This window comes from Pseudophryne corroboree, chromosome 12 (genome assembly GCF_028390025.1).
Source record: "Pseudophryne corroboree isolate aPseCor3 chromosome 12, aPseCor3.hap2, whole genome shotgun sequence".
In the NCBI taxonomy this organism is placed as follows: domain Eukaryota; kingdom Metazoa; phylum Chordata; class Amphibia; order Anura; family Myobatrachidae; genus Pseudophryne; species Pseudophryne corroboree.
This window is the reverse complement of record NC_086455.1, coordinates 96,113,698-96,134,962: the sequence shown is the minus strand read 5'-3', so window position 1 is coordinate 96,134,962 and position 21,265 is coordinate 96,113,698. Positions and strand designations below refer to the sequence as shown.

At 48.4% G+C, this 21,265-nt stretch overlaps 14 non-coding genes across 14 annotated transcripts; all 14 read right to left on the bottom strand.

The window, feature by feature from the left end:
• Nucleotides 1–630: 630 nt before the first annotated feature.
• Nucleotides 631–793, bottom strand: LOC134981521 (U1 spliceosomal RNA). The gene has a single exon (XR_010190663.1). It is a non-coding gene; the product is annotated as a U1 spliceosomal RNA (small nuclear RNA).
• A 674-nt stretch (nucleotides 794–1,467) lies between these two features.
• Nucleotides 1,468–1,630, bottom strand: LOC134981356 (U1 spliceosomal RNA). Its single transcript, XR_010190559.1, has one exon. It is a non-coding gene; the product is annotated as a U1 spliceosomal RNA (small nuclear RNA).
• A 152-nt stretch (nucleotides 1,631–1,782) lies between these two features.
• Nucleotides 1,783–1,946, bottom strand: LOC134981957 (U1 spliceosomal RNA). Its single transcript, XR_010190845.1, has one exon. It is a non-coding gene; the product is annotated as a U1 spliceosomal RNA (small nuclear RNA).
• Nucleotides 1,947–2,617: 671 nt separating this feature from the next.
• LOC134981494 (U1 spliceosomal RNA) lies at nucleotides 2,618–2,779 on the bottom strand. Its single transcript, XR_010190643.1, has one exon. It is a non-coding gene; the product is annotated as a U1 spliceosomal RNA (small nuclear RNA).
• A 152-nt stretch (nucleotides 2,780–2,931) lies between these two features.
• LOC134981922 (U1 spliceosomal RNA) lies at nucleotides 2,932–3,095 on the bottom strand. Its single transcript, XR_010190816.1, has one exon. It is a non-coding gene; the product is annotated as a U1 spliceosomal RNA (small nuclear RNA).
• A 674-nt stretch (nucleotides 3,096–3,769) lies between these two features.
• LOC134981534 (U1 spliceosomal RNA) lies at nucleotides 3,770–3,932 on the bottom strand. The gene has a single exon (XR_010190672.1). It is a non-coding gene; the product is annotated as a U1 spliceosomal RNA (small nuclear RNA).
• Nucleotides 3,933–4,084: 152 nt separating this feature from the next.
• On the bottom strand, nucleotides 4,085–4,248 carry LOC134981850 (U1 spliceosomal RNA). Its single transcript, XR_010190757.1, has one exon. It is a non-coding gene; the product is annotated as a U1 spliceosomal RNA (small nuclear RNA).
• A 671-nt stretch (nucleotides 4,249–4,919) lies between these two features.
• Nucleotides 4,920–5,082, bottom strand: LOC134981506 (U1 spliceosomal RNA). Its single transcript, XR_010190653.1, has one exon. It is a non-coding gene; the product is annotated as a U1 spliceosomal RNA (small nuclear RNA).
• Nucleotides 5,083–5,234: 152 nt separating this feature from the next.
• On the bottom strand, nucleotides 5,235–5,398 carry LOC134981975 (U1 spliceosomal RNA). The gene has a single exon (XR_010190859.1). It is a non-coding gene; the product is annotated as a U1 spliceosomal RNA (small nuclear RNA).
• Nucleotides 5,399–6,073: 675 nt separating this feature from the next.
• On the bottom strand, nucleotides 6,074–6,236 carry LOC134981393 (U1 spliceosomal RNA). The gene has a single exon (XR_010190586.1). It is a non-coding gene; the product is annotated as a U1 spliceosomal RNA (small nuclear RNA).
• Nucleotides 6,237–6,388: 152 nt separating this feature from the next.
• Nucleotides 6,389–6,552, bottom strand: LOC134981898 (U1 spliceosomal RNA). Its single transcript, XR_010190796.1, has one exon. It is a non-coding gene; the product is annotated as a U1 spliceosomal RNA (small nuclear RNA).
• Nucleotides 6,553–7,223: 671 nt separating this feature from the next.
• On the bottom strand, nucleotides 7,224–7,386 carry LOC134981489 (U1 spliceosomal RNA). The gene has a single exon (XR_010190640.1). It is a non-coding gene; the product is annotated as a U1 spliceosomal RNA (small nuclear RNA).
• Nucleotides 7,387–20,124: 12,738 nt separating this feature from the next.
• Nucleotides 20,125–20,287, bottom strand: LOC134981362 (U1 spliceosomal RNA). Its single transcript, XR_010190564.1, has one exon. It is a non-coding gene; the product is annotated as a U1 spliceosomal RNA (small nuclear RNA).
• A 152-nt stretch (nucleotides 20,288–20,439) lies between these two features.
• On the bottom strand, nucleotides 20,440–20,603 carry LOC134981844 (U1 spliceosomal RNA). Its single transcript, XR_010190752.1, has one exon. It is a non-coding gene; the product is annotated as a U1 spliceosomal RNA (small nuclear RNA).
• Between the last annotated feature and the right edge of the window lie 662 nt (nucleotides 20,604–21,265).

Below are 21,265 nucleotides of genomic sequence, written 5' to 3'. Positions count from 1 at the left end.
CTCTGTCAAGTAAAGGAGATTCAACTGAGGCAGCACAAGGGAACTCTCATCTGGGGACAACAACTGCAGGGAGAACACATATTTTCAGATGAACATGGGAGGGCAGAAGGCTGCCTAATACTGAAGCACCCCCAAACAACAAACCAAATGCAACAACTAGTGCAAGCATTCCTGGGGGAAGGCCTGCAGCAGATGGATTTGCATATGGTGATGTCATCCAAGCAGTGGGTCAAAGTTGGCTTCAACCCTCGTCTGTATATGAAAAGAGAAAAGGGGCGTGCAGGGCATGGTGGAATTTTGCGGCGCTTGGATGACCCCTAGTTTGCATTAAACACCTCCACTCTCCTTCGGTGTGGGGCTCATGTTGGCTATGCCCTAGACCCTGAAGCATTCAAGCTGATTTCTTGCAGCAGCTGGGCACTGTAACAGCTCCAGAGCTGCTCTGTAAGGCAAGTAAAAGGGTGTGGGCCCTGCAGCACTACCTGTAGTTCGCATTGTGCGTTAGAAGGCACAAAGTAAGCAGACGGGAGAAGTCAGGATAGTGCGCAAGGGCATAGAAGGGAGCGGCTCAAGAAAAGAGAAGTGGAAACAGACAGCAAACTAGGCTGGAGAGAGACCTGAGACAAAGAGATCTGAATTATACGAGAACCGACCAAGGGAAACACAAATTATGAAGTCAAGTGTCCCACATTTGGGGAAATCACAGGAGCAGCACATCCAGAGTGCAATGGGTGAGCCTTGCCCTGGGAGAAGCACCTTCATGATCATAGAATCTCACCTGGCAGGTAAGTAGGAGTTGGGCTAGAGCTGGGGAGGGTTGCTGCTTGGGCACCCCCCTGTCAAGTGAAGGAGGTCCAACTGAAGCAGCACAAGGGAACTCTCATCTGGGGACAACAACTGCAGGGAGAACACATATTTTCAGATGAACATGGGAGGGCAGAAGGCTGCCTAATACTGAAGCACCCCCAAACAACAAACCAAATGCAACAACTAGTACAAGCATTCCTGGGGGAAGGTCTGCAGAAGACGGATTTGCATACGGTGATGTCATCCAAGCAGTGGTCCAAAGTTGGATGGAACCCTCATCTGCATATGAAAAAAGAAAAGGGGTATGCAGGGCATGGTGGCCTTTTGCGGCGCTTGGATGACCCCTAGTTCGCATTAAACACCCCCACTCTCCTTCGGTGTGGGGCTCATGTTGGCAATGCCCCAGCCCCTGAAGCATTCAAGCTGATTTCTTGCAGCAGTTGGGCACTGTAACAGCTCCAGAGCTGCTCTGTAAGGCAGGTAAAAGGGTGTGGGCCCTGCAGCACTACCTGTAGTTTGCATTGTGCATTGGAAGGCACAAAGTAAGCAGACGGGAGGAGAAGTCAGGATAGTGCACAAGGGTATAGAAGGGAGGGGCTCAAGAAAAAAGAAGTGGAAACAGACAGCAAACTAGGCTGGAGAGAGACCTGAGACAAAGAGATCTGAATTGTACGAGAGCCGACCAGGGGAAACACAAATTATGCAGTCAAGTTTCCCACATTTGGGGAAATCGCAGGGGCAGCACACCCAGAGTACAATGGGTGAGCCTTGCCCTGGGAGAAGCACCTTCATGATCACAGTATCTCACCTGGCAGGTAAGTAGGAGATGGGCTAGAGCTGTGGAGGGTCGCTGCTCGGGCACGCCCCTGTCAAGTTAAGGAGATCCAACTGAGGCAGCACAAGGGAACCCTCGAAAGAAGAACAAGGCTAGAGGAAGATCTGAGACAAAGAAATCTGACTTTTACCAGAGCTGACCAGAGGAAAGCACAAACACAGTCCCCCACTACCACAAATAATGCAGTCTAGTTTCCCACATTTGGGTTAATCACAGGGGTCAGCATTCCCAGAATGCAATGAATGAACCTCACCCTGGGAGAACAATCTTCATGACCATGGTATCTCCTATGCAAAATAAGTATGATTTGGGATAGGGCTGGGGAGGACCGCTGCTCAGGCACATCTCTGTCAAGTAAAGGAGATTCAACTGAGGCAGCACAAGGGAACTCTCATCTGGGGACAACAACTGCAGGGAGAACACATATTTTCAGATGAACATGGGAGGGCAGAAGGCTGCCTAATACTGAAGCACCGCCAAACAACAAACCAAATGCAACAACTAGTGCAAGCATTCCTGGGGGAAGGCCTGCAGCAGATGGATTTGCATATGGTGATGTCATCCAAGCAGTGGGTCAAAGTTGGATTCAACCCTCGTCTGCATATGAAAAGAGAAAAGGGGCGTGCAGGGCATGGCGGCCTTTTGCAGTGCTTGGATGACCCCTAGTTTGCATTAAACACCTCCACCCTCCTTCGGTGTGGGGCTCATGTTGGCTATGCCCCAGCCCCTGAAGCATTCAAGCTGATTTCTTGCAGCAGCTGGGCACTGTAACAGCTCCAGAGCTGCTCTGTAAGGCAAGTAAAAGGGTGTGGGCCCTGCAGCACTACCTGTAGTTCGCATTGTGCATTGGAAGGCACAAAGTAAGCAGACGGGAGAAGTCAGGATAGTGCGCAAGGGCATAGAAGGGAGTGGTTCAAGAAAAGAGAAGTGGAAACAGACAGCAAACTAGGCTGGAGAGAGACCAGTGTCAAAGAGATCTGAATTATACGAGAGCGACCAGGGGAAACACAAATATTGCAGTCAAGTGTCCCACATTTGGGGAAATCACAGGAGCAGCACACCCAGAGTGCAATGGGTGAGCCTTGCCCTGGGAGAAGCACCTTCATGATCATAGTATCTCACCTGGCAGGTAAGTAGGAGTTGGGCTAGAGCTGGGGATGGTCCCTGCTCGGGCATGCCCCTGTCAAGTGAAGGAGATCCAACTGAGGCAGCACAAGGGAACTCTCGAAAGAAGAACAAGGCTAGAGGAAGATCTGAGACAAAGAAGTCTGACTTTTACCAGAGCTGACCAGAGGAAAGCACAAACACAGTCCCCCACTACCACAAATAATGCAGTCGAGTTTCCCAGATTTGGGGAAATCACAGGGGTCAGCATACCCAGAATGCAATGAATGAACCTCACCCTGGGAGAACAATCTTCATGACCATGGTATACCCTATGCAAAATAGGTATGATTTGGGATAAGGCTGTGGAGGGCCGCTGCTCAGGCACATATCTGTCAAGTAAAGGAGATTCAACTGAGGCAGCACAAGGGAACTCTCATCTCGGGACAACAACTGCAGGGAGAAAACATATTTTCAGATGAACATGAGAGGGCAGAAGGCTGCCTAATACTGAAGCACCCCCAAACAACAAACCAAATGTAACAAATAATACAAGCATTCCTGGGGGAAGGTCTGCAGAAGACGGATTTGCATACGGTGATGTCATCCAAGCAGTGGGCCAAAGTTGGCTGGAACCCTCATCTGCATATGAAAAGAGAAAAGGGGTATGCAGGGCATGGCGGCCTTTTGCGGTGCTTGGATGACCCCTAGTTTGCATTAAACACCCCCACCCTCCTTCGGTGTGGGGCTCATGTTGGCCATGCCCCAGCCCCTGAAGCATTCAAGCTGATTTCTTGCAGCAGCTGGGCACTGTAACATCTCCAGAGCTGCTCTGTAAGACAGGTAAAAGGGTGTGGGCCCTGCAGCACTACCTGTAGTTTGCATTGTGCATTGGAAGGCACAAAGTAAGCAGACGGGAGGAGAAGTCAGGATAGTGCACAAGGGTATAGAAGGGAGGGGCTCAAGAAAAAAGAAGTGGAAACAGACAGCAAACTAGGCTGGAGAGAGACCTGAGACACAGAGATCTGAATTATACGAGAGCCGACCAGGGGAACCACCAATTATGCAGTCAAGTTTCCCACATTTGGGGAAATCGCAGGGGCAGCACACGCAGAGTGCAATGGTTGAGCCTTGCCCTGGGAGAAGCTACTTCATGATCATAGTATCTCACCTGGCAGGTAAGTAGGAGTTGGGCTAGAGCTGGGGAGGGTCGCTGCTCGGGCACCCCCCTGTCAAGTGAAGGAGATCCAACTGAGGCAGCACAAGGGAACTCTCGAAAGAAGAACAAGGCTAGAGGAAAATCTGAGACAAATAAATCTGACTTTTACCAGAGCTGACCAGAGGAAAGCACAAACACAGTCCCCCACTACCACAAATAATGCAGTCGAGTTTCCCACATTTGGGGAAATCACAGGGGTCAGCATACCCAGAATGCAATGAATGAACCTCACCCTGGGAGAACAATCTTTATGACCATGGTATCTCCTATGCAAAATAAGTATGATTTGGGATAGGGCTGGGGAGGGCCGCTGCTCAGGCACATCTCTGTCAAGTAAAGGAGATTCAACTGAGGCAGCACAAGGGAACTCTCATCTGGGGACAACAACTGCAGGGAGAACACATATTTTCAGATGAACATGGGAGGGGAGAAGGCTGCCTAATACTGAAGCACCCCCAAACAACAAACCAAATGCAACAACTAGTGCAAGCATTCCTGGGGGAAGGCCTGCAGCAGATGGATTTGCATATGGTGATGTCATCCAAGCAGTGGGTCAAAGTTGGCTTCAACCCTCATCTGTATATGAAAAGAGAAAAACGGCGTGCAGGGCATGGTGGAATTTTGCGGCGCTTGGATGACCCCTAGTTTGCATTAAACACCTCCACCCTCCTTCGGTGTGGGGCTCATGTTGGCTATGCCCCAGCCCCTGAAGCATTCAAGCTGATTTCTTGCAGCAGCTGGGCACTGTAACAGCTCCAGAGCTGCTCTGTAAGGCAAGTAAAAGGGTGTGGGCCCTGCAGCACTACCTGTAGTTCACATTGTGCGTTGGAAGGCACAAAGTAAGCAGACGGGAGAAGTCAGGATAGTGCGCAAGGGCATAGAAGGGAGCGGCTCAAGAAAAGAGAAGTGGACACAGACAGCAAACTAGGCTGGAGAGAGACCTGAGACAAAGAGATCTGAATTATACAAGAGCCGACCAGGGGAAACACAAATTATGTAGTCAAGTTTCCCACATTTGGGGACATCACAGGAGCAGCACACCCAGAGTGCAATGGGTGAGCCTTGCCCTGGGAGAAGCACCTTCATGATCATAGTATCTCACCTGGCAGGTAAGTAGGATTTGGGCTAGAGCTGGGGAGGGTCGCTGCTCGGGCACCCCCCTGTCAAGTGAAGGAGGTCCAACTGAAGCAGCACAAGGGAACTCTCGAAAGAAGAACAAGGCTAGAGGAAAATCTGAGACAAAGAAATCTGACTTTTACCAGAGCTGACCAGAGGAAAGCACAAATACAGTCCCCCACTACCACAAATAATGCAGTCGAGTTTCCCACATTTGGGGAAATCATAAGAGTCAGCATACCCAGAATGCAATTAATGAACCTCACTCTGGGAGAACAATCTTCATGACCATGGTATCTCCTATGCAAAATAAGTATGATTTGGGATAGGGCTGGGGAGGGCCGCTGCTCAGGCACATCTCTGTCAAGTAAAGGAGATTCAACTGAAGCAGCACAAGGAAACTCTCATCTGGGGACAACAACTGCAGGGAGAACACATATTTTCAGATGAACATGGAAGGGCAGAAGGCTGCCTAATACTGAAGCACCCCCAAACAACAAACCAAATGCAACAACTAGTACAAGCATTCCTTGGGGAAGGTCTGCAGAAGACGGATTTGCATACGGTGATGTCATCCAAGCAGTGGGCCAAAGTTGGATGGAACCCTCATCTGCATATGAAAAAAGAAAAGGGGTATGCAGGGCATGGTGGCCTTTTGCGGCGCTTGGATGACCCCTAGTTTGCATTAAACACCTCCACCCTCCTTCGGTGTGGGGCTCATGTTGGCCATGCCCCAGCCCATGAAGCATTCAAGCTGATTTCTTGCAGCAGCTGGGCACTGTAACAGCTCCAGAGCTGCTCTGTAAGGCAGGTAAAAGGGTGTGGGCCCTGCAGCACTACCTCTAGTTTGCATTGTGCATTGGAAGGCACAAAGTAAGCAGACGGGAGGAGAAGTCAGGATAGTGCACAAGGGTATAGAAGGGAGGGGCTCAAGAAAAAAAGAAGTGGAAACAGACAACAAACTAGGCTGGAGAGAGACCTGAGACAAAGAGATCTGAATTATACGAGAGCCGACCAGGGGAAACACAAATTATGCAGTCAAGTTTCCCACATTTGGGGAAATCGCAGGGGCAGCACACCCAGAGTACAATGGGTGAGCCTTGCCCTGGGAAAAGCACCTTCATGATCACAGTATCTCACCTGGCAGGTAAGTAGGAGATGGGCTAGAGCTGGGGAGGGTCGCTGCTCGGGCACCCCCCTGTCAAGTGAAGGAGATCCAACTGAGGCAGCACAAGGGAACTCTCGAAAGAAGAACAAGGCTAGAGGAAGATCTGAGACAAAGAAATCTGACTTTTACCAGAGCTGACCAGAGGAAAGCACAAACACAGTCCCCCACTACCACAAATAATGCAGTCGAGTTTCCCACATTTGGGGAAATCACAGGGGTCAGCATTCCCAGAATGCAATGAATGAACCTCACCCCGGAAGAACAATCTTCATGACCATGGTATCTCCTATGCAAAATAAGTATGATTTGGGATAGGGCTGGGGAGGACCGCTGCTCAGGCACATCTCTGTCAAGTAAAGGAGATTCAACTGAGGCAGCACAAGGGAACTCTCATCTGGGGACAACAACTGCAGGGAGAACACATATTTTCAGATGAACATGGGAGGGCAGAAGGCTGCCTAATACTGAAGCACCGCCAAACAACAAACCAAATGCAACAACTAGTGCAAGCATTCCTGGGGGAAGGCCTGCAGCAGATGGATTTGCATATGGTGATGTCATCCAAGCAGTGGGTCAAAGTTGGCTTCAACCCTCGTCTGCATATGAAAAGAGAAAAGGGGCGTGCAGGGCATGGCGGCCTTTTGCGGTGCTTGGATGACCCCTAGTTTGCATTAAACACCTCCACCCTCCTTAGGTGTGGGGCTCATGTTGGCTATGCCCCAGCCCCTGAAGCATTCAAGCTGATTTCTTGCAGCAGCTGGGCACTGTAACAGCTCCAGAGCTGCTTTGTAAGGCAAGTAAAAGGGTGTGGGCCCTGCAGCACTACCTTTAGTTCGCATTGTGCGTTGGAAGGCACAAAGTAAGCAGACGGGAGAAGTCAGGATAGTGCGCAAGGACATAGAAGGGAGCGGCTCAAGAAAAGAGAAGTGGCAACAGACAGCAAACTAGGCTGGAGAGAGACCTGAGACAAAGAGATCTGAATTATACGAGAGCAGACCAGGGGAAACACAAATTATGCAGTCAAGTTTCCCACATTTGGGGAAATCGCAGGAGCAGCAGACCTAGAGTGCAATGGGTGAGCCTTGCCATGGGAGAAGCACCTTCATGATCATAGTATCTCACCTGGCAGGTAAGTAGGAGTTGGGCTAGAGCTGGGGAGGGTCGCTGCTCGGGCACCCCCCTGTCAAGTGAAGGAGATCCAACTGAGGCAGCACAAGGCCTAGGCCAAAGTTTTTTTTATTGAGAAATTCAGAAAAAAATATAAAATTAAGTAAATTGTGTTTATAGCATGTTCTCCTCAGGTTCAGTTATGTTGTGAGGGAATGGTTTTGCCAATTTAATAAAGTATAAATAATTTTAATCGGTCCTGGACCACCAAACTATGCTACCAGTGCAAGAACTCCAGTTTGGAAACTACTGCCATAAAATAAACCTTTTTTTTTTTTTTTTTTTTAAACTACATGTAATACACCTTAGATCTCAGTTCCTAAAAGGTTTTAAACCCTTGCATACAGTAAACTACACATATTTAAAAATCCTACACCGGGCATAAGTGCTCACGGACCAATTTCATGGCAGTCTCGGATAGGAGGGCATTGTGGATTCACCAAGGGAATGCTGATGCTGACTCCAAGAAGAAAGGGAGTCTCTTCCCTATGAAGGTTAAGCCTTGTTTGGCGACGGCCTAGTTTATTTGATCTCGGCAGCTCCCGCAGGTAAGGCAGACTTCTTGCCCTATGATCCCTCTCAACGGATGAAGACGCATCATTATCTGATGCAGTCATTTCGGCCCAATAGATATGCAAGAAGTTAAGATTACCCTTTCTTTGGAGGTAGAGGAACGAAAAGAGGGAAGAGGTCTGTAGCCTCTTCAAGATCGCAGGAGCAGAGATCGTCCTCTGCTTCTGCCAAATCCACTGCATGACGCAGGGGCTCTCTTGCAGGAGCCCGCACCAGTGGGGGGCACGTCTAAAACTCTTCAGTCAGTTCTGGATTCTTTCGGACCTGGACTCATGGGTTTTACAAATAGTGGCCCAAGGGTACAAACTGGGGTTTCAAGACGTTCCCCCTCACCGATTGTTCAAATCAGCCTTAGTCAGCAGGGAAGCCGGACAGCTCAGTCAGACCAATCTTAAATCTGAAATCCCTTAATTTCTACCTAAAGAAATTTAATTTCAAGATGGAATCTCTCAGGGTAGTGATCTCCAGTCCGGGGGATAAAGGAGATTTCATGGTTTTGGTAGACATAAAGGATGCCTTCTTACATGTTCCCATTTAGCCACTGCATCAAGCTACCTGAGGTTTGCAATTCAGGATTGTCATTACCAATTTCAGACGTTGCCGTTTGGTCTGTCCACGGCTCCGAAGATTTTCACCAGGGTAATGGCGGAAATGATGGTTCTCCTTCGCAAGCAAGGAGTCACAATTATCCCGTACTTGGATGATCTCCTGATAAAGGCGAGATCCAGGGACCAGTTGGTGTAAAACATCTACTCTCCCTGACAGTTCTTCAACAACATGGTTGGCTCCTAAACTTGCCAAAATCGCAGTTGGTCCCAATGACGCGGTTGTTGTTTTTGGGAGTGATACTGGACACAGAATAGGTTTTCTTCTAGTGGTAAGGCTCTGGAGATCCAGAGTCTGGTCAAACAAATTCTGAAACCAACAAGAGTGTTAATCCATCAATGCATTCGGTTGCTGGGGAAGATGGTTGTGGCCTACGAGGCCATTCAGTTTGGCAGGTTCCATGCCAGAGTGTTCCAGTGGGACCTGTTGGACAAGTGGTCCGGATCCCACCTACACATGCACCGGAGGATAATCCTGTCTTCCAAGACCAGAATCTCACTCCATTGGTGGCTGCACAGTTCTCACCACCTAGAGGGGCGATGGTTCGGGATCCAGGACTGGATCCTTGGGACCACGGATGCAACCCTCCGAGGCTGGGGAGCAGTCACACAGGGGGAAAACGTCCAAGGAAGATGGTCAAGTCGGGAAAGTTGTCTCCACATAAATGTTCTGGAGTTAAGGGCCATTTAATAACTGCGGACACAGTACGCACTGGGACGGGTGCCCAGCATCCTCTATGGACTAAGAGCAAAGGATTTACCAGTAGGTATTAAAATCCTATTTTCTCTAACGTCCTAGAGGATGCTGGGGACTCCGTAAGGACCATGGGGATAGACGGGCTCCGCAGGAGACATGGGCACTTTAAGAAAGACTTTAGTTCTGGGTGTGCACTGAGGTATGCCCCTCCTCCAGACCTCAGTTTGATACTGTGCCCAGTGGAGACTGGGTGCTTTTCAGGAGCTCTCCTGAGCTTTCTGACAGAAAGTATTTTGTTAGGTTTTTAATTTTCAGGGAGCACTGCTGGCAACAGACTCCCTGCATCGAGGGACTGAGGGGAGAGAAGCAGCCCTACTCTCTGAGTTGCAAGGTCCTGCTGCTTAGGCTACTGGAAACCATTAGCTCCAGAGGGATTGGTACGCAGGATCTCACCCTCGCCGTCCGTCCCAGAGCCGCGCCGCCATCCCCCTCGCAGAGCCGGAAGATAGAAGCCGGGTGAGTATGAGAAGAAAAGAAGACTTCAGAGGCGTCAGAAAACTTCATGATATTCACTGAGGTAACGCACAGCACTGCAGCTGTGCGCCATTGCTCCCATATACCTCACATACTCCGGTCACTGTAAGGGTGCAGGGCGCAGGGGGGGGCGCCCTGGGCAGCAATATAAACCTCTTTTTCGCAAAAATATAACATATATACAGCTGGGCACTGTATATATGTATGAGCCCCCACCAATTTTACAGTTTAAGCGGGACAGAAGCCCGCCACTGAGGGGCCGGGGCTTCTCCCTCAGCACTCACCAGCGCAATTTTTTCTCCACAGCACCGCTGGGAGGAAGCTCCCCGGACTCTACCCTGCTTATACCACGTTAGACAAGAGGGTTGAAAAGAGGGGGGGGGGTAACATAATTTGCAAATTACATACAGCAGCACTACTGGGCAAACATTAAGTTACTGTATTATTCCTGGGTTATATAGCGCTGGGGTGTGTGCTGGCATACTCTCTCTCTCTGTCTCTCCAAAGGGCCTTGTGGGGAAACTGTCTTCAGAAAAAGCATTCCCTGTGTGTGTGGTGTGTCGGTACACGTGTGTCGACATGTCTGAGGAAGAAGGCTATATTAGAGAGGAGAGGGAGCAAATGAATGTGGTGTCTCCGCCGACAGCTGATTGGATGGATATGTGGAATGTTTTAAATGCTAGTGTAAACTCATTGTACAAAAGATTAGACAAGGCAGAAGCATTGGGACAGTCAGGGTCTCAACCCATGCCTGATCCTATGTTGCAGGGACTGTCAGGGTCTCATAAGCGCCCACTATCCCAGATTGTTGACACAGATACCGACACAGATTCTGACTCCAGTGTCGATTATGATGATGCAAAGTTACAGCCAAAATTGGCAAAATCCATTCGATTTATGATTATGGCAATAAAAGATGTTTTGCACATCACAGAGGAACCCCCTGTCCCTGAGAAGAGGGTACATATGTACAAGGGAAAGAAGCCTGAGGTAACCTTTCCCCCCTCACACGAGCTGAACGAGTTATGTGAAAAAGCTTGGGAATCTCCAGATAAAAGACTGCAGATTTCCAAAAGGATTCTTATGGCGTATCCTTTCCCATCAACGGATAGGTTACGATGGGAATCCTCCCCTAGGGTGGACAAAGCATTAACACGCTTATCCAAGAAGGTAGCCCTCCCGTCCCAGGATACGGCTACCCTCAAGAGTGTGCTGTCCGCAAACAGGAGATTACCCTGAAGTCCATTTATACACATTCAGGTATCTTACTCAGACCGGCAATTGCGTCGGCCTGGGTGTGTAGTGCTGTAGCGGCATGGACGAATACCTTATCTGAGGGGATGGATAGCCTAGATAAGGCTACTATTTTATTGACCCTGGGGCATATAAGAGATGCTGTTCTATATATGTGTGTATGCAAACTACAGGTGGTGCTGCAGGGCCCACACCCTTTTACATGTCTTGTAGAGCAGCTCTGAAGCTGTTACAGTGCCCAGCTGCTGCAAGAAATCAGCTTGAATGCTTCAGGGGCTTGGGCATGGCCAACATGAGCCCCACAACGAAGGAGGGTGGGGGTGATTAATGCGAACTTGGGGTTATCCAAGCGCCGCAAAAGGCCGCCATGCCCTACATGCCCCTTTTCTCTTTTCATATACAGATGAGGGTTCCAGCCAACTTTGGCCCACTGCTTGGATGACATCACCGTATGCAAATCCGTCTGCTGCAGACCTTCCCCCAGGAATGCTTGCAATAGTTGTTGCATATGGTTTAATGTCTGAGGGTGCTTCAGTATTAGGCAGCCTTCCCCCCTCCCATGTTCATCTGAAAAGATGTGGTCTCCCTGCAGTTGTTGTCCCCAGACGAGAGTTCCCTTGTGCTTCCTCATTTAAATCTCCTTAACTTGACGGGGGGGTGCCCGAGCAGCCGCCCTACCCAGCCCTATCCCAACACATACTTATCTTGCATATGAGATCTCTTTCTTTATCATGAAGATTGTTCTCACAGGTTGAGGTTCATCCTGGCCCCGCTCCCCGCTGGAGAGCGCTGATGGGGACAGCAGCGGGGCTTCAGCAGCAGGGTGAGTATGTGTGGCCAGAGACCTCCCTTCCCATGTGCTGGCCTGCAGAGTGTGCCGTGCAAGATGGGGCATGTGGCACTCTCCCTCCCTGGGGCTCTTCCAGATGTAGCTCCTCAGCAGTATTTTTCCCGGGCTGCGCGACGCTCTCCCCGACTGGCATCCGCCCTGGAACACTGCCTTCCTCAACGCAACATCAGCAGGGGGCCCGGGCCTCATCACCAATCAGGTCTTTCTCATGTATGTATCATGTATGTGTGTGTGATGTATGTATGAATCATATATGTTTGTGATAGATCTATCTATCTATCTATCTATCTATCTATCGTATGTGTGTGTATATATGTATCTATCATGTATGTATGTATGTATGTATGTATCTATCTATCTTGTATGTATGTATGTGTTCTATCTATCTATCTATCTATCTGTCTATCTATCGTGTGTGTGATATATGAATGTATCTATCTATCATGTATGTGTTATATGTATGTATCACACCTTCCTCTATACATATACAAACATACATACATACACACACCTATATCTGTACGTACACTGACATACACACACCAACATCTATACATAAACACGCTGACCCCTAAACGTACACCAACGTACCCACACCTGCATCTATACCTACACATGCTGACACGTGGACGTACACCGGCTTACCCACATGTGAATCTATACATACATGTGCTGACACCTGGACATACACTGATGTACCCACACCTAACATCTATACATACACATGCTAACACCTGGACGTATACAGACGTACCCACATTTGCATCCATGCATATATAGATGTAGGTGTGTGTACGTCAGTGCACGTCCAGGTGTCAACGCTGTATGTATAGATGCAGGTGTGGGTACGTCTGTGTATGTCCAGGTGTCAGAATGTGTATGTATAGATGCAGGTGTGGGAACGTCAGTGTAGGTTCAGGTGTCAGAGCGTGTATGTATAGATGCTGGTGCTTGTATGTCCAGATGTCAGTGCATGTATGTATAGATGCAAGTGTGGGTACGTCGGTGTATGTCCATTTGTCAGCGCGTGTATATATAGATGCAGGTGTGGGAATGTTGGTGTATGTCCAGGTGTCAGGGCGTGTATGTATGGATATTAGGTGTGGGTACATCAGTGTATGTCCAGGTGTCAGCGCATGTATGTATAGATGCAGGATAATAATCACACAGCGTGCCCCCCACCAACCACAAACCTCCCCCACCCCCCTGTATGACATAAACACCGCTAATTCCACTTACACACAATAATTTCAGTTTGCGACCAGGAGCCGGCAATGTATGTGCACCCAAATGAAGCCACTGTACATGCCCTGCAGGCTGCTATGTACTGCACAGGTGCAACAAATTTAAATGCCCTATCTTTAAAATGGGGCATATTTTACTAAATTAAAAAACCTGTAACTTTCTGTAAAACCTTAACCCCAAAAGGCACTACACTAACATCAGGGTGTAGAGTTGGATCTTGATCCAAGGCACCAACAGGCTAAAGCTTTGACTGTTCCCAGGATGCCTTGCACCGCCTCCTCTATAACCCTGCCCAGTGGCGTAACTAGACCTTTGTGGGCCCCATAGCAAAATTCTGAATGGGCCCACCAGCACTCAAGAAGAATGAGTGGCGTTTGGGGTCAGAAAAGTAGAGAGGAAGGGGTCTGACAGAGTAGGGGGCAGGACATGAATGAATAGAAACTGAGGTGTCCATTATATAAAGAAATACAGTATGTGTGTCTGTGTGTATATCACACACACACACATATAAGGGAAATTCAAATGCCCCCAATTATTGCGCCCATTACACTCTGGTTTAGGTGCACAAAGCACCTAAACCTGAATAAAGTAATGGGCGCGATCGTGAAAAGACACCATTTGGTTGCCCAAATGGATCTCTTTGCACACATTTCAGCTTGTTTCCCCTGGGGGTAGCGAGCTGAAATAAACATGTCGCACCCGTTGGCAGCAACATTAGAATAGCTGCTGACAGGCACGATTGAGGGAGGAAAGGGACATTTGAACCCAGCCCATAGATGCAATGTGAATATGTAATTTGTACCTTCCTATCTTAAAATGTATATAGTAGTGTATACACTAGAGGTCTTTCCAAACCCCCTAATCCTAACATTGTAATTTGCTTTAGGGCGCACCTCCAATTAGTCTAGTGTTTCGTATTTTCACATTAAATACTTTCTTGCATTGGTTGGTTAAAGATTAGATCGTATATTTTTCTAGATATAGCTGGGCATAGTCTACAAGGCTACATGCTTCTCCCCTAACTAGAGATGTGCAGCGGGCATTTTTCGTGTTTCATGTTTTGGTTTTGGATTCGGATCCGCTGTTGTGTTTTGGATACGGACGCGTTTTGGCAAAACCACCCTTCCGGGTTTTGGATTCGGGTGATTTATTTTTAAAACCTCAAACAGCTAAAATCATAGAATTTGGGGGTAATTTTGATCCTATAGTATTAAGCTCAATAACCATAATTTCTACTCCTTTCCAGTCTGTTCTAAACACCTCACACCTCACAATATTATTTTTAGTCCTAAAATTTGCACCAAGGTCCCTGGATGACTAAGCCAAGCGACCCAAGTGGGCAGCACAAACACCTGGCCCATCTAGGAGTGGCACTGCAGTGTCAGACAGGATGGCACTTAAAAAAATAGTCCCCAAACAGCACATGATGCAAAGATAAATAAAAAAAGAGGCACAAGATGAAATTGTAGTGTGTCTCTCCTGCTCAGTGTCAGTTCTCAGTAGTATCCTCATCAGTGCTCAGTATCACTGCTCATTGTCCTGTGCTGCATTGTGGTGCTCAGTATACTAGAGTACATTACTAATAGTCCAGTGCTGCATCTTGCTGCTCAGTGTCAGTTCTAGTATCCTCATCAGTGCTCAGTATCACTGCTCATTGTCTTGTGCTGCATTGTGGTGCTCAGTATACTACAGAACATTACTAATAGTCCAGTGCTGCATCTGGCTGCTCAGTGTCAGTTCTAGTAATCTCATCAGTGCTCCGTATCACTGCTCATTGTCTTGTGGTGCTCAGTATACTACAGTACATTACTAATACGCCAGTGTCTTGTGCCGCATATGGCTGCTGTAGGGTGCTGTGGTAGTGTCCTGTCACTGTGCATATGTCATCATTCCAGTCACAGTGATATCTGGTATCTATCTAGTGGTATCTAATTCCAGACATTACCACCGTCTAATTCCAGATATATTACTGGCATATAATTCCACACATTAAAAAATGGAGAACAAAAAGGTGGAGGGTAAAATAGGGAAAGATCAAGATCCACTTCCACCTAGTGCTGAAGCTGCTGCCACTAGTCAAGGCAGAGACAATTCAATGCCATCAACATTATGTAATGATTATACGATACATTATATATCATATCATTGTATGGTTGTAAAATACAACTTAAAAACTTTAATGAATAAATACATAAAGTAGCTTTTATGTAACCTTTTTAAACCTATTAGCATAGACCGAATCGTGTGTATAGGCCTTTAGTTCAACAGCAGCATGGGACCAGTTAGTGTTTTTTGACCACTGCACATCACCTGGTGTTATATAGTAAGCACCACTATGGCATAGTATACAGCATTATGGGCCTGATATGAGTGTGACCAGCGGTGATGTGGAATGCAGTAGGAGGTGCTGTTTAGTAAGCACCACTTCTATATTCACCATGCAGTATATTGTGTGAATATAGAAGTGTTGGCTGTGTTATGTATTAGAGTAATTATTGCAGCTCCCAGCTAAAATTGCAACAATGTAATTTAGTGACAAGCAGCAGAGATTAACCCTTTCTGTGGCTGCTGCACAACCTCTATTCATATCGCTGAATTCAATTATATTGTTCTCACCCCGCGAGCAAGCGCAGGTATATGCCACACTTATGGTAACATTGGATTTGCAGATATTTTCTTGCAGGGCTGTTTCTAAACAATTTGGCTTCAAATGCGAGATTTAAAAATGCGTGCCCCCCGCCACCATTGGCATTAAAAATTGTGCCCCTCCCCCATATATATATATATATAAAAAAAACTATATTTGCGTGAGCGCTCCGGACGGGATGGGGGGGGGGGGGGGGCGTGACCTCGCAAAAATGGGTATGGTCTCCATAAAATGGGCGTAGCCTTGCAGGCAAAGACTACCTTACACCCCAGTTCTTGACCCTGCGCCAACAGACCTCGGCCACCACAGGGGAAAAAGTACAGTAATTTCCACCATGTTAAGCCCCACACATTAATGCCCTTTGGAACATTTTATGTCACTCACCACAATATCTGTGATACACTATGCCCTACAGTAAAGCTTCTAATTACTTTTACAAAAACTGCTCAATGCCAAGAGTTTCACGTGCTGGGTGTCATGCTCATTGCCAGGGGTTTCACTCTCTGGGTGTCATGCTCATTGCCAGGGGGCACGCAGTATGAGGTGTTATATAGTAAGCACCACTATGGCATAGTATATAGCATTATATATATTGTGAGCACTGGTGATGTTGGGTGCAGTAGAGGTTGTTTTCCATTTGAGTTGCGTGGCAGATACATCTCAATGGGGATCATACAGAGGCGCAGTACAGATTCTGCAAGTGGGTGCCTTAGTCCTTGGACATTAGGATGCACAGATGTACACCAGCGAAGGGCTGTGCAGTGCTGGATTTCCATTAGGAACATGAAGCACCTCCTGGGGCGGCACATCAGGCCGTTGTCCGTACCACCTTACAAAAGCGGACTTCCCACCAAGCAGCACAAGTGGGTGCTTAGGGCCCAATGGGTCTTTGTAGGCACACAGAAAGGCTGCCGCTGAAATAGAGTCTCTGCACACCAAATATTGTTGCACCGCCAGTTAGTTCAGTACCTGATTTATGGGGACATCGGCTCTCCTCTCCAGCCTGCGCGTGCCGCTCTGTCTCACGAGTGCCGAGTGCTGCGTGTGACTTGCTATGTCAAATGCAGAGAGAGGAGCTGTGGAGAAAGGGGGATGCCAATGTGTGCACAGTGCTGCCATTGAAGGTAAGCAGAGCACACTGGAAGGGAGTGATCATTACTTGCATCCATGTCATGTGACCTCTGTACAGCACAGGGAGATCACAAGGCCCATGCAATCAGGAAAGTAGAAGTAACAGGAATGTGTTGCAAAGGTCCTCAGAAGGTGCATGTAGGTGTGTGTGGGGGGAGGAAAGGGGGGGGGGGGAGACGGCCAATATTGTTGTGCCTAGGGGCGGCAAGACCCATAACTCCACCACTGGGGCTGTGTGATGACATTAGCATGTTGTTACAGGCTCAACTGCAGCAAAATACCCTGGCCCATTAGGTTCCAGATATTTCTCGAGTTGGTTTTCCATCCTAATCCACTCCTATATCTGTGACTAGGCCCTCCTTTACTCCCACATATAGAAAGAGTAAATATGTTTTAGGGACAGAGGGTTCCTCTGTGATGTGCAAAACATCTTTTATTGCCATAATCATATATCTAATGGATTTTGCCAATTTTGGCTGTAACTTTGCATCATCGTAATCGACACTGGAGTCAGAATCCGTGTTGGTATCTGTGTCAACAATCTGGGATAGTGGGCGCTTATGAGACCCTGACAGTCCCTGCAACATAGGATCAGGCATGGGTTGAGACCCTGACTGTCCCAAAGCTTCAGCCTTGTCTAATCTTTTGTGCAATGAGTTTACACTAGCATTTAAAACATTCCACATATCCATCCAATCAGCTGTCGGCGGAGACACCACATTCATTTGCTCCTGCTCCTCTCTAATATAGCCTTCTTCCTCAGACATGTCGACACACGTGTACCGACACATCACACACACAGGGAATGCTTTTTCTGAAGACAGTTTCCCCACAAGGCCCTTTGGAGAGACAGAGAGAGAGTATGCCAGCACACAACCCAGTGCTATATAACCCAGGAATAACACAGTAACTTAATGTTTGCCCAGTAGTACTGCTGTATGTAATTTGCGCCGAATTATGTGCCCCCCCCCCTCTTTTCAACTCTCTTGTCTACCGTGGTATAAGCAGGCGAGAGTCCGGGGAGCTTCCTCTCAGCGGTGCTGTGAAGAAAAAATGGCACTGGTGAGTGCTGAGGGAGAAGCCCCGCACCCTCGACGGCGGGCTTCTGTCCCGCTTAAACTGTAAAAATTGGCGGGGGCTCATACATATATACAGTGCCCAGCTGTATATGTGTTATATTTTTGCCAAAAAGAGGTTTATATTGCTGCCCAGGGCGCCCCCCCCCCCCCTGCGCCCTGCACCCTTACATTGACCGGAGTATGTGAGGTGTATGGGAGCAATGGCGCTCAGCTGCAGTGCTGTGCATTACTTCAGTGAAGATCATAAAGTCTTCTGCCGCCTCTGAAGTCTTCTTTTCTGCTCATACTCACCCGGCTTCTATCTTCCGGCTCTGCGAGGGGGACGGAGGCGCGGCTCTGGGACGGACGGCGAGGGTGAGATCCTGCGTACCAATCCCTCTGGAGCTAATGGTGTCCAGTAGCCTAAGAAGCAGGACCTTGCAACTCAGAGAGTAGGGCTGCTTCTCTTCCTTCAGTCCCTCAATGCAGGGAGTCTGTTGCCAGCAGTGCTCCCTGAAAATTAAAAACTTAACAAAATACTTTCTGTCAGAAAGCTCAGGAGAGCTCCTGAAAAGCACCCAGTCTCCACTGGGCACAGTATCAAACTGAGGTCTGGAGGAGGGGCATAGAGAGAGGAGCCAGTGTACACCTAGAACTAAAGTCTTTTTTAAAGTACCCATGTCTCCTGCGGAGCCTGTCTATCCCCATGGTCCTTACGGAGTCCCCAGCATCCTCTAGGACGTTAGAGAAAATAGGAATTTAATACCTACTGGTAAATCCTTTTCTCTTAGTCCGTAGAGGATGCTGGGCACCCGTCCCAGTGCGTACTGTGTCTGCAGTTATTAAATGGCCCTTAACTCCAGAACATTTATGTGGAGACAACTTTCCTGACTTGACCATCTTCCTTGGATGTTTTCCCCCTGTGTGACTGCTCCACAGCCTCGTAGGGTTGCATCCGTGGTCCCAAGGATCCAGTCCTGGATCCCGAACCATCGCCCCTCTAGGAGGTGAGAACTGTGCAGCCACCAATGGAGTGAGACTCTGGTCTTGGAAGACAGGATTATCCTCCGGTGCATGTGTAGGTGGGATCCGGACCACTTGTCCAACAGGTCCCACTGGAACACTCTAGCATGGAACCTGCCAAACTGAATGGCCTCGTAGGCCGCAACCATCTTCCCCAGCAACCGAATGCATTGATGGAATAACACTCTTGCTGGTTTCAGAATTTGTTTGACCAGACTCTGGATCTCCATAGCCTTTCCACTGGAATAAAGCCTCTTCTGTGTCCAGTATGACTCCCAAAAACAACAACCGCGTCATTGGGACCAACTCAATTTTGGCAAGTTTAGGAGCCAACCATGTTGTTGAAGAACTGTCAGGGAGAGTAGATGTTTTGAACAATCTTCATGACCACGGTATGTCCTATGCAAAATAGGTATGATTTGGGATAGGGCTGGGGATGGCCGCTGCTCAGGCACATCTCTGTCAAGTAAAGGAGATTCAACTGAGGCAGCACAAGGGAACTCTCATCTGGGGACAACAACTGCAGGGAGAACACATATTTTCAGATGAACATGGGAGGGCAGAAGGCTGCCTAATACTGAAGCACCGCCAAACAACAAACCAAATGCAACAACTAGTGCAAGCATTCCTGGGGGAAGGTCTGCAGAAGATGTATTTGCATACGGTGATGTCATCCAAGCAGTTGGCCAAAGTTGGCTGGAACCTTCATCTACATATGAAAAGAGAAAAGTGGTATGCAGGGCATGGCGGCCTTTTTGCGGCGCTTGGATGACCCCTTGTTCGCATTAAACACCTCCACCCTCCTTCGGTGTGGGGCTCATGTTGGCCATGCCCCAGCCCCTGAAGCATTCAAGCTGATTTCTTGCAGCAGCTGGGCACTGTAACAGCTCCAGAGCTGCTCTGTAAGGCAGGTAAAAGGGTGTGGGCCCTGCAGCACTACCTGTAGTTTGCATTGTGCATTAGAAGGCACAAAGTAAGCAGACGGGAGGAGAAGTCAGGATAGTGCACAAGGGTATAGAAGGGAGGGGCTCAAGAAAAAAGAAGTGGAAACAGACAGCAAACTAGGCTGGAGAGAGACCTGAGACAAAGAGATCTGAATTATACGAGAGCCGACCAGGGGAAACACAAATTATGCAGTCAAGTTTCCCACATTTGGGGAAATCGCAGGGGCAGCACACCCAGAGTGCAATGGGTGAGCCTTGCCCTGGGAGAAGCACCTTCATGATCACAGTATCTCACCTGGCAGGTAAGTAGGAGTTGGGCTAGAGATGGGGAGGGTCGCTGCTCGGGCACCCCCCTGTCAAGTGAAGGAGAGCCAACTGAGGCAGCACAAGGGAACTCTCGAAAGAAGAACAAGGCTAGAGGAAGATCTGAGACAAAGAAATCTGACTTTTACCAGAGCTGACCAGAGGAAAGCACAAACACAGTCCCCCACTACCACAAATAATGCAGTCGAGTTTCCCACATTTGGGGAAATCACAGGGGTCAGCATACCCAGAATGCAATGAATGAACCTCACCCTGGGAGAACAATCTTCATGACCATGGTATCTCCTATGCAAAATAAGTATGATTTGGGATAGGGCTGGGGAGGGCCGCTGCTCAGGCACATCTCTGTCAAGTAAAGGAGATTCAACTGAGGCAGCACAAGGGAATTCTCATCTGGGGACAACAACTGCAGGGAGAACACATATTTTCAGATGAACATGGGAGGGCAGAAGGCTGCCTAATACAGAAGCACCGCCAAACAACAAACCAAATGCAACAACTAGTGCAAGCATTCCTGGGGGAAGGCCTGCAGCAGATGGATTTGCATATGGTGATGTCATCCAAGCAGTGGGTCAAAGTTGGCTTCAACCCTCGTCTGCATATGAAAATAAAAAAGGGGCGTGCAGGGCATGGCGGCCTTTTGCGGCACTTGGATGACCCCTAGTTTGCATTAAACACCTCCACCCTCCTTCGGTGTGGGGCTCATGTTGGCTATGCCCCAGCCCATGAAGCCTTCAAGCTGATTTCTTGCAGCAGCTGGGCACTGTAATAGCTCCAGAGCTGCTCTGTAAGGCAAGCAAAAGGGTGTGGGCCCTGCAGCACTACCTGTAGTTCGCATTATGCGTTGGAAGGCACAAAGTAAGCAGACGGGAGAAGTCAGGATAGTGCGCAAGGGCATAGAAGGGAGCGGCTCAAGAAAAGAGAAGTGTAAACAGACAGCAAACTAGGCTGGAGAGAGACCTGA